This window comes from Oncorhynchus nerka, linkage group LG10, assembly GCF_034236695.1.
Source record: "Oncorhynchus nerka isolate Pitt River linkage group LG10, Oner_Uvic_2.0, whole genome shotgun sequence".
Lineage (NCBI taxonomy): Eukaryota > Metazoa > Chordata > Actinopteri > Salmoniformes > Salmonidae > Oncorhynchus > Oncorhynchus nerka.
The window spans coordinates 60,309,350-60,321,907 of record NC_088405.1 but is presented as its reverse complement, the minus strand read 5'-3'; positions in this window follow the sequence as shown (position 1 = coordinate 60,321,907).

Sequence of the window (12,558 nt, the reverse complement as noted above, 5' to 3'; positions counted from 1 at the left end):
CACTATGGTGATTAACGCTGAGCTGTAGTCAATGAATAGCATTCTCAGATAGGTGTTCCTTTTGTCCAGGTGGGAAAGGGCAGTGTTGAGTGTTGGATCTATTGGGGCGGTATGCAAATCGGAGCGGGTCTAGGGTTTCTGGGATAATGGTGTTGACCAGCCTTTTTAAGCACTTCATGGCTACAGACGTGAGTGCTACGGGTCGGTAGTCATTTAGGCAGGTTACCTTAGTGTTCTTGGGCACAGGGACAATGGTGATCTGCTTGAAACATGTTGGTATTAAAGGCTCAGGTATTAAAGACAGGTTGAAAATGTCAGTGAAGACATTTGCCAGTTGGTCAGCACATGCTCGGAGTACACGTCCTGGTAATCCGTCTGGCCCTGCGGCCTTGGGAATGTTGACCTGTTCAAAGGTCTTACTCACATCGGCTACGGAGAGCGTGATCACACAGTCGTCCGGAACAGCTGATGCTCTCATGCATGCTTCAGTGTTACTTGCCTCGAAGCGAGCATAGAAGTAATTTAGCTCGTCTGGTAGGATTGTGTCACTGGGCAGCTCGCGGCTGTGCTTCCCTTTGTAGGCTGTAATAGTTTGGAAGCCCTGTCACATCCACTGAGCATCAGAGCTGGTGTAGTACGATTCAATCTAAGTCCTGTATTGACGCTTTGCCTGTTTGATGGTTCGTCTGAGGGCATAGCAGGATTTCTTATAAGCTTCCGGGTTAGAGTCCAGCTCCTTGAAAGCGGCAGCTCTACCCTTTAGCTCCGTGCGGCTGTTGCCTGTAATCCATGGCTTCTGGTTGGGGTACGTACGTACAGTCACTGTGGGGACCACGTCATCGATGCATTTATTGATGAAGCCAGTGACTGATGTGGTGTACTCCTCAATGCCATCGGAAGAATCCCGGAACATATTCCAGTCTGTGCTAGCAAAACAGTCCTGTAGCTTAGCATCTGCTTCATCTGAGCACTTCCTTATTGACCGAGTCACTGGTGCTTCCTGCTTTCATATAATTATTGTCAGATTTGCAAAATGGAGTGTGAGGGGGAGCTTTATACGTGTCTCTGTGTGTGAAGTAAAGGTGGTCTAGAGTTTTTTCCTGTTTGCTTATGGACGTATACAGCTCATTGAGTGCGGTCTTAGTACCAGCATCAGTTTGTGGTGGTATATAGACAGCTACAAAAAATACAGATGAAAAATCTCTTGGTAAATAGTGTGGTCTACAGCTTATCATGAGATACTCTACCTCAGGCGAGCAAAACCTAGAGACTTTCTTAGATTTCGTGCACCAGCTGTTGTTTACAAATATACATAGACCGTCACCCCTTGTCTTACCAGAGGCCCCTGTTCTATCCTGCCCGAAAAAGCTTAAAACCCGACAGCTATATGTTATTCATGTCATCGTTCATCGACTCAGTGGAACATAAGATATTACAGTTTTTAATGTCCCGTTGGTAGGATACACATTATCATAGTTTGTCTATTTTATTATCGATTGATTGTACGTTGGCTAATAGGACTGATGGTAAAGGTAGATTGCCCTCTTGGCGACAGATCCTAACAAGGCACCTGGACCTTTGTCCGCGATACCTCCATCTCCTCCTCCTACAAATGACGGGGATGAGGGCCTTGTCGGGCGTCTGAAGTAAATTATTCCCGTCCGACTCGTTGAAGAAAAAGTATTCCTCCAGTACGGGTAAGTAATCACTGTTCTGATATCTAGAAGCTCCTTCCAGTCATAAGACACGGTGGCAGAAACATTATGTACAAAATTAGTTACAAATAACGCAAGAAAAATACACAATAGCACAACTGGTTACGCAATCGTAAAACGGCAGCCATCTCCTAAGGCGCCATTCTTTACAATACCAAATATGGTATTGAGAGGTAGCCCAGTGGCCGGCAGTGGGAGAAGATGGAATGAGATCGATTTTGGCCGACATTCTGCACATTTTCTCATCGATGAAACATTTGATCTCAATACAGTTTTCTGTTCCCAAGAGTAGAATCTCTTATGAACAGAGTGGATTAAGTTTTGTAAACTTTACACTTTGCCAAAGTTTCCAAAAAAGACATTGCTTAGAAGGAGTGCAAAGGCAAATTGAGTTATTGCACATGCACACTTCACAGAGTAGGCGTTCCCAAACAGAAATATGCAAATGTATGCTAGAACACCCCAATAGGATCTCGCTAGCTCGTGCTTGGCTCTGCCCATCTCCTTGCTTGTTCTTCCCACTATGACTCATTTGTTCCCATTTGAAATGACAAGGTGTGGTCTATCTTGGTTTAGTTACAAAGAATCTTTGGTGCCACGGTCCTGCCCTCTACTTCATTATCGTTTTCTTCCTTAGGGAGAAGGCAAACACGCTGTTGCTCCTCAACACGACTTGAACAACTGCTTAACTGTGACCTGTTCAGTGTAGGATATGAGCTTCTCGTCATGAGGACTGAGCACACTTACCTAAAGGAACGTTTTCTTCTCAGTCTCCAGTCGAAACTAGCGCTACGGCTAGCCTTCGCCTCTCTAGCCCAGTAGACGAGACAGAGGAGTCTTTTAAAATGTGGTTATCCCATGCTGCAAGGCAAAGCTAATCTAGCTAGCTCACTAAAGGCTTAGCAATAGCTAGGCAATATGGCCCACTAGGTGAATGATAGTTAGCAAATGCCGGGACTACCTACACAGCTAACATCTGTGTAGTACATGCTTAGAGCTCTTCCTCTAGCTCTTTCTACCGGCTCTTGGTAGCATTCTTAGCTACTACAGCCAAGCGTTAGCACACTCGGCTGCTACTAGCTAGACACGCTGTACTTTCAAGCTTCCAGAAGCACTCGCATAACCTGGCTCACAAAACCACCAGAGTTATGTCTACTTCCTTCCCTGATCTGGGGGCCAGGCACTCGAGCCATCTGCCCTTGTGGCTCTCGCATCTCGGAGAAGGACCTGCATCCTGTCTGTTTTGCCTGCTTGGGGCATGAACATGCTCAGGTGGCTCTCAACTTACTAGAGTCCTGTATGTACTGCAGGGTACTATCAAAGTCTAGCTGGAGAAGGAGGCTTAAAAAGACAGCTCCTGCTCCGGCTTCCGAGCCACCCACTGAGGAAAAGCACCAGCGTTTGACCCAACCCATCTGGGGCGAGATCATGGACAACCTCGACTCTCTCCCTTCACTTTCTGATGACATAGTCTCAGGGGAGGGGGAGGCAGGGGATTATGAGGCTGAGTACAATAGCAGTCTCACTTGCATTTGCGTACACAGGAATGGAGCGAGTGGTGGGAGCCTCTCAGGCATTCACAGCGGACCTGTGTGAGGAGTATCTTTCTCCCTTTAGGGAATTCTGCTTCTGCACATCTGTAGGCGGGCCGCGGCCAAGCTCAACATTGAGTGGTCAAATGATCAGCCTAGCCAGGCTAACAATAGGGTAGCCTATGACGGAAGGAGATTCTCTTCACAGATGGTGCCCACCAAACAGCTCGTTCCGGTGGTCCAAGCCTGCCTCAGGGAGGCAAATTGGGCCTGGGGCAAGCCGTTTTCCACCAAACTAGCCCATGAAGGCTCCCCTAACCTGGACATGCAGGGCATGGATACATGCCTATACATGCCTCCTGTATGACCCTATGATATGTGAACCTTATGGTGTAAAATCCCAAAGTCTAACAAGCACAAGATTGCACGTGCAAGCAAGATGAAAGGCCAGCGTGGTGTGCAGAAATTAAACTTTAGAGTTTATGAGTGTGACTTTGAACTACATTTCCTCACACAGTAAATTAATTAGAGAGCAGAGATTTTTGTTCGCCTGAAGAAATACTTACTAGACTCAGAACTCAGAAATTACTGCACTCTCACAAATACGCCGCTTCCCCACACTGGTGTCTTTTCTCCAGCCCACATCAATTTTCCACTTTGCTCTCCAAAATCCCTTTAGCTCTCGCAAATGCTTACTATAATTTTCTAACAGGGGGACATTCGAGCCAAGGAACATAGCCTGTAGCAGTCTACTGAAACGCAATTGGTCAGGTTTTTGGACCAATCACGGCTTGACTGTTCTCTAACCAGATTTATTTTACCATGGAAATGAAAGGGGACGGTGAAAGCTGACATGGCTGACAAAAATTAAGAAGTAAGTTCGATAATTTTTCAGTGGAAAAAACAGAATAATCAACTATGATTTTAAAATGTTGAAATTGAAGTAGACAGTTATTTGGTTCTCTGTTATCAAAACAGGCAATTGATGAGGCAAGCTCAATGAAAGTTATCTTGCTAGGAAGCTAACTGGGACATTCCTACAATGTGGTTCCTTTTGGACCACATAAGTTTGAGAAATTTTTTCTTCTCATTTGTTGTGTATCAGAAAAACATATTGGTCAAGCTCAGGCACTTAAATCCTAGTAAATATCGGTAGATTGTTCACACACCGACCACGGGATATTTCCACCATATCTAAAGGTGTTAATGATGCATGTGCACTACCGTTCAAAGGTTTGGGGTCAGTTAGAAATGTCCTTGTTTTTGAAAGAAAAGCACATTTTTTGTCCAATAAAATAACATAAAATTGATCAGAAATACAATATAGATATTGTTAATGTTGTACATGACTATTGTAGCTGGATCTGATCTGGTTTTGACCTTTTTGCCTGTCCACGACCATTCTCTTGCCTACCCCTTTGGATTATTAAACATTGTAAGACTCCAACCATCTGCCTCCTGTGTCTGCATCTGGGTCTTGCCTTGTTTCTTTTAAATATTTTTTTTATTTCACCTTTATTTAACCAGGTAGGCTAGTTGAGAACAAGTTCTCACTTACAACTGCGACCTGGCCAAGATAACGCATAGCAGTGTGAACAGACAACAACACCGTTACACATGGAGTAAACAATTAACAAGTCAATAACACAGTAGAAAAAAAAGAGTCTATATACATTGTGTGCAAAAGGCATGAGGAGGTAGGCGAATAATTACAATTTTGCAGATTAACACTGGAGTGATAAATGATCAGATGGTCATGTACAGGTAGAGATACTGGTGTGCAAAAGAGCAGAAAAGTAAATATAAACAGTATGGGGCTGAGGTAGGTAAATTGGGTGGGCTATTTACAGATGGGCTGGTACAGGTGCAATAATCAGTAAGCTATTTTGTAAATTACGTCGCTGAAGTCAAGGATCGGTAGCATAGTCAGTTTTACGAGGGTATGTTTGGCAGCATGAGTGAAGGGTGCTTTGTTGCAGAATAGGAAGCTGATTCTAGATTTAATTTTGGATTGGAGATGCTTAATGTGAGCATGGAAGGAGAGTTTACAGTCTAACCAGACACCTAGGTTTTTGTAGTGGTCCACATATTCTAAGTCAGAACCGTCCAGAGTAGTGATGCTAGTCGGGCGGGTAAAAATCAGTTGAAGAGCATGCATTTAGTTTTACTAGCATTTGGAGGCCACGGAAGTGGTGTTGTATGGCATTGAAGCTCATCTGGAGGTTTGTGAACACAGTGTCCAAAGAAGAGCCAGAAGTATGCAGTGCAGCAATATCTAACCATTTCACAACATATACTCAATACACACAAATGTAAGTAAAGGAATATAATTAAGAATATGTACATATGGACAAGCAATGTCAGAGCAGCATAGACTAAGATACAGTAGGATAGTATATAATACAGTATATACATATAAGATGGGTAATGCAAGATACAGTTGAAGTGGGAAGTTTACACACACTTAGTTGAGTCATTAAAAGTCGTTTTTCAACCACTCCAAATTTCTTGGTAACAAACTATAGCTTTGGCAAGTCGGTTAGGACATCTACTTTTTTCATGACACAAGTAATTTTTCCAACAATTGTTTAGACATTATTTCACTTATTATTCACTGTATCACAATTCCAGTGGGTCAGAAGTTTACATACACTAAGTTAACTGTGCCTTTAAACAGCTTGGAAAATTAAAGAAAATGATATCATGGCATTAGAAACTTCTGATGGGCTAATTGACATCATTTGAGTCAATTGGAGGTGTACCTGTGGATATATTTCAAGGCCTATCTTCAAACTCAGTGCCTCTTTGCTTGACATCCATGGGAAAATCAGAATAAATCAGCCAAGACCTCAGATTTTTTTTTTGTAGATCTCCACTATTCTGGTTCATCCTTGGGAGCAATTTCCAAATGGTTGAAGGTACCACGTTCATCTGAACAAACAATTGTACGCAAGTATAAACACCATGAGACCACGCAGCCGTCATACCACTAAGGAAGGAGACGCGTTCTGTCTCATAGAGATGAACGTACTTTGGTGCGAAAAGTGCTAATCAATCCCAGAACAGCAAAGGACCTTGTGAAGATGCTGGAGGAAACAGGTACAAAATTATCTATGTACACAGTAAAACAAGTCCTATTTCGACATAACCTGACAGGCCGCTCAGCAAGGAAGAAGCCACTGCTCCAAACCGCCCAAAAATAAGCCAGACACGGTTTGCAACTGCACATGGAGACAAAGATTGTACTTTTTGGAGAAATGTCCTCTAGTCTGATGAAACAAAAATAGAACTGTATGGCCATAATGACCATCGTTATGTTAGGAGGAAAAAAGGGGGGGGGGGTGTTTGCAAGCCGAACACCATCCCCACGGGGCATCATGTTGTGGGAGGGGGGAGGGGGGGTTCTGCAGGAGGGACTGGTGCACTTCACAAAATAGATGGCATCATGAGGCAGGAAAATTATATGGCTATATTGAAGCAATATCGCAAGACATCAGTCAGGAAGTTGAAGCTTGGTCGCAAACGGGTCTTCCAAATGGACTATGACCCCAAGCATACTTCCAAAGTTGTGGCAAAATGGCTTAAGGAAAATAAAGTCACGTTTTTGGAGTGGTCATCACAAAGCCCTGACCTCAATCCCATAGAAAATTTGTGGGCAGAACTGAAAAAGCGTGTGCGAGCAAGGAGGCCTACAAACCTGACTCAGTTACACCAGCTCTGTCAGGAGGAATGGGCCAAAATTCACCCGACTTATTGTGGGAAACTTGTGGAAGGCTACCCAAAACGTTTGACCCAAGTTAATAATTTTAAAGGCAAAGCTAGCAAATAATAATTGTGTATGTAAACTTCTGACCCACTGAGAATGTGATGAAAGAACTAAAAGCTGAAATAAATCATTCTCTCTACTATTATTCTGGCATTTCACAATCTTAAAATAAAGTGGTGATCTTAACTGACCTAAAACAGGGACTTTTTACTCAGATTAAATGTCAAGAATTCTTAAAAACAGAGTTTAAATGTATTTGGCTGTGTATGTAAACCGTCGACCTCAACTGTATGTAAACATTATTAAAGTGACTAGTGTTCCATTTATTAAAGTGGCCAGTGATTTCAAGTATGTGTATATAGGCAGCAGCCTCTATGTGCTAGTGATGACTATTTAACAGTCTGATGGCCTTGAGATTCAAGGTTTTACTGCTAACCTACAAAGTATTACATGGGCTTGGTCCTACCTATCTTTCCGATTTGGTCCTGCCATACATACCTAAAGTACGCTACGGTCACAAGACGCAGGCCTCCTTACTGTCCCTAGAATTTCTAAGCAAACTGGAGGCAGTGCTTTCTCCTATAGCGCTCTATTTTTATGGAATGGTCTGCCTACCCATGTGAGAGACGCAGACTCGGTCTCAACTGTCACAGGCCGGCTCATAGCCTGTGGCAAAAATGAGGGGACGGGAACAACAGGTATAGGCCAATTTAAAAATGTTCTTTATTGTAAACAAAACGATTAACTTTGAGCTAAGAAAAAGGAATGAGGTGTGGAAGTATCATAATGTAAGGTATATGTAAAGTGCATGGATGCGTGAATCTGTGTGTGTGAATGACTGGGTGAAAACTATGAAAAACTACAAAAGAACAACCAGGTTCATACCTGGAGGAGCGGAGAGAGAGAGAGAGAGAGCGAGAGAGAGAGAGAGAGAGAGGTGATTAGTGACAGTTTAAATACTCTGATCCCAGGTGACTCCAATCACTAACGACCCTCCTCTGCCTGCAGGAGGAACCGCCCCTGCAATGCAGAGGAGGAGCCGTGACACAACCTTTAAGTATTTATTGAAAACTCATCTCTTCAGTAGGTCCTATGATTGAGTGTAGTCTGGCCCAGGAGTGTGAAGGTGAAGGGAAAGGCACTGGAGCAAGGAACCGCCCTTGCTGTCTCTGCCTGACCGGTTCCCCTCTCTCCACTGGGATTCTCTGCCTCTAACCCTATTACAGGTGCTGAGTCACTGGCTTACTGGTGCTCTTCCATGCCGTCCCTAGGAGGGGTGCGTAACTTGTGAGTCACTGGTGTGATCTTCCTGTCTGGGTTGACGCCCCCCCTTGAGTTGTGCCGTGGCGGAGATCTTTTGGGCTATACTCGGCCTTGTCTCAGGATGGTAAGTTGGTGGTTGAAAATCAAATCAAATCCAATCAAATTTTATTTGTCACATACACATGGTTAGCAGATGTTAATGCGAGTGTAGCGAAATGCTTGTGCTTCTAGTTCCGACAATGCAGTAATAACCAACAAGTAATCTAACTAACAATTCCAAAACTACTGTCTTATACACAGTGTAAGGGGATAAAGAATATGTACATAAGGATATATGAATGAGTGATGGTACAGAGCAGCATAGGCAAGATACAGTAGATGGTATCGAGTACAGTATATACATATGAGATGAGTATGTAAACAAAGTGGCATAGTTAAAGTGGCTAGTGATACATGTATTACATAAGGATGCAGTCGATGATATAGAGTACAGTATGTATATCATATGAGATGAATAATGTAGGGTAAGTAACATTATATAAGGTAGCATTGTTTAAAGTGGCTAGTGATGTATTTACACCATTTCCCATCAATTCCCATTATTAAAGTGGCTGGAGTTGAGTCAGTGTCAGTGTCAGTGTGTTGGCAGCAGCCACTCAATGTTAGTGGTGGCTGTTTAACAGTCTGATGGCCTTGAGATAGAAGCTGTTTTTCAGCAGATGTTGAAGATATCCCTCTAGTGGTGTGGGGGCTGTGCTTTGGCAAAGTGGGTGGGGTTATATCCTGCCTGTTTGGCCTGTCCGGGGGTATCATCAGATGGGGCCACAGTGTCTCCCGACCCCTCCTGTCTCAGCCTCCAGTATTTATGCTGCAGTAGTTTATGTGTTGGGGGGCTAGGGTCAATCTGTTATATCTGGAGTATTTCTCCTGTCTTATCCTGTGTCCTGTGTGAATTTAAGTATGTTCTCTCTAATTCTCTCTCTCTCTCTCTCTCTTTCTTTCTTTCTTTCTTTCTTTCTTTCTTTCTTTCTTTCTTTCTTTCTTTCTTTCCCTCTATCGGAGGAACTGAGTCCTAGGACCATGCCTCAGGACTACCTGGCCTGATGACTCCTTGCTGTCCCCAGTCCACCTGTCTGTGCTGTTGCTCCAGTTTCAACTGTTCTGCCTGCGGCTATGGAACCCTGACCTGTTCACCGGATGTGCTACCTGTCCCAGACCTGCTGTTTTCAACTCTCTAGAGACAGCAGGAGCGGTAGAGATACTCTGAATGATCGGCTATGAAAAGCCAACTGACATTTACTCCTGAGGTGCTGACCTGTTGCACCCAGCGACAACCACTGTGATTATTATTATTTGACCCTGCTGTTCATCTATGAACATTTCAACATCTTGGCCATGTTCTGTTATAATCTCCACCCGGCACAGCCAGAAGAGGACTGGCCACCCCTCATTGCCTGGTTCCTCTCTAGGTTTCTTCCTAGGTTCTTGCCTTTCTAGGGAGTTTTTCCTAGCCACCATGCTTCTACACATGCATTGCTTGCTGTTTGGGGTTTTAGGCTGGGTTTCGGTACAGCACTTTGTGACATCAGCTGATGTAAGAAAGGCTTTATAAATACATTTGATTGATTGATTTGATTGAGATAGAAGCTATTTTTCAGTCTCTCGGTCCCAGCTTTGATGCACCTGTACTGACCTCACCTACTGGATGATATCGGAGTGAACATGCAGTGGCTCGGTTGGTTGTTGTGCTTAATGATCTTTGGGCCTTTCTGTGACATCAGGTGCTGTCGGTGTCCTGGAGGGCAGGTAGTTTGCCCCCGGTGATGCGTTGGGCGCACCACCCTCTGGAGAGCCCTGCGGTTGCGGGCAGTGCTGTTGCCATACCAGGCGGTGATACAGCTTGAGACTCGCCCTCAGCTTTTTGTATTCCGCATACTGCCATCTGATGTTAAAAAGGTGGTGCCTGAATCTGAAGAGCCTGTCCTGGAAATGACTGACAAGTTTGTCCTCAGTCGTCGTCACCTCCTTCTTCACTGTAACGTTGGTCCTCTGTTCTTCATCTTTGGAGGTCGCAACTGACCATTGGGTCAGGTCAATTTCATTGTTTGATGGGAGTTTCACCAGGGTGTGAGTGGTATGTTGGCACTCTTTACACTCACCATACGCACATGTTTAAGACTTGGTGTTGCACACAGTGACATCTGCCATCTCCTCAAGATTTTTTGAGGATAAAAGCCCACGGCTGTAAAGGCTGTTAGCCATGAATTGGAGATTCTCGTGGGATTTAAATTGGTACCTTTCACGGTCAGCTTCTGTGGGTGCTTTTACTCCGTTACATTTGTCGACATCAACTGTTACATATTTAGTTAAAGATTTATATTATTATATATTATGTTGGCAGCCGATTCCATTGGCCGAGTCCTACTCTGCCAGCCCAGCCGATACACCAGGTAAGTAGAGAACTAAAAATCTATGGAGACAGGGTGAACCTTATTGACGCTATGTGTAAGGTGTTTGCCTTTTTAAGCCAGCGACCTGGGTTTGCTTCCCTGCCCCGCCGTTCGCTACATTGGTGTCAGTAATGGAATTCCGCTTCCTTCATGTTCTGTTCCCCTGGATAGCTTTCGTGCTATACTTATTTACAGATGCCTAGCTTTCCCACCATTGTTGTATTATATAGGCGCTGGAGCAATACAACGAGGAAAGCCTCCCTCTAGTAGGGTGCCCTATGGAGGGGCAGCGCTGCTCATGCTTGATCTCCAAGCCTATGGTCCCGTTCCGGGCCTTGTAGGTCTTGCTGGGATTTCGTGTTGCAGCTTTTCAGCTGCAGTTAGACGTACACTTTGCCTTCCTGTGACAAGCCATCTGCCATAGCTTTACATCCGCAGAGCGAACGGGTGCGCCACGACACTATCATTCTGCTATTGCCGGCAGCTTGCCAGGGTTTTTTCCGTAACGAGATCGAACCCTACCTTTTGCCTGGTACCGGTGGGACGCTTTTCCATCCAGACGATACTGGTCTCTACTCACGACCCCCGTTTTTCCCCTAGGAAAAGGGCACCTCCCAACTTGGGGATCCATTTGTGTTTTTTACACGTCTGTTTGGATAGAGTTGGATTGACAGGAGAGCTGCCTCTCCCTGTCTCCTGGGCACCTTCAGGCCCACTCAATGGCATTGTTTGAGGCATCTATGTTAAGAGATTTGTTAAGCTCTACATTACCCCTCATTCATTATGAGGTTTCCACCGAATGGACGTCTTGTGCCTGTTCGGCGCATACATCCCCTAGTTTGGGGCCTCTTAGGTATGATTCTGTCAAGACTACCTAGCTTCAGAGAGTATATGAGCACTACGGAAGTTGGCTTCATCCCCATAGTGAGAGACCAAAACTAATATTTGTAAGAGAACTTAAGGTTACTTGCTTACTACCAATTCTCTGATAATATGAATGAGGTCTCTCACCGAATTTCCCTTCACACTTGTAAGGAAGAAAATCTATGGTTGATAATGAAGTAGTGGGCGGGACAGTGGCGCCTTATAAGGAGTGGGGTTCCCGACTATTCACCATGCTTCCTGTCTGTATCCAACAGATGTTGTATGATTGGAGATTCCTGTGACTCTGCCCCGAAGGCGTGTCCCCCATAGTGAGCGACCTCACTCATTATCAGAGAACCGGGGTTATGCAAGTAACCTTAGGTTATGGTGTGGAATGTTTATTTCCTTAATATGTCACTGCTCGTCATTTGTCTTGGTCAGACAATTTACAGTAAGCTCTACTGAAACCTTTAAAAATGTGGTATATAACAGAAAAGATTCAAAGGAGTCCTTGCTGTTACACATATGCACTCCAAAACAGCTCTGACCTGAAGTGAATTGATTTGAAATTCTGATAATGGCACAACCTTTATGGAAATCACTGCTCTTTGGTGAATCACCCTTGGTTACATTGCACAATAACCTTACAGGATATTAGTTCCATGTGTGTCCATGGCGACATGGTGACTTCATTCTATTTCGGAAGAGGAGAGCAAGAGATTCCTCCCAGCCATTACTTAACCCTAGTGGTCTTCCCTGGCTGTATTGTGACTGGTCACCTCTAGATTAGGTCACATACAGAACATTCTATGCTTATGAATTGGGAACATTTATTTTGGGGGTTATTACTAGATAATGTAGAGGTCTAAAATGCAGCAAAGTGGTGAACCTTTATAATTAAAGCCAGTGTAGAAAGATACTGCTGCGCTGGCTTTAATTATAAAGGATCACCACTAATTGACCGTAGA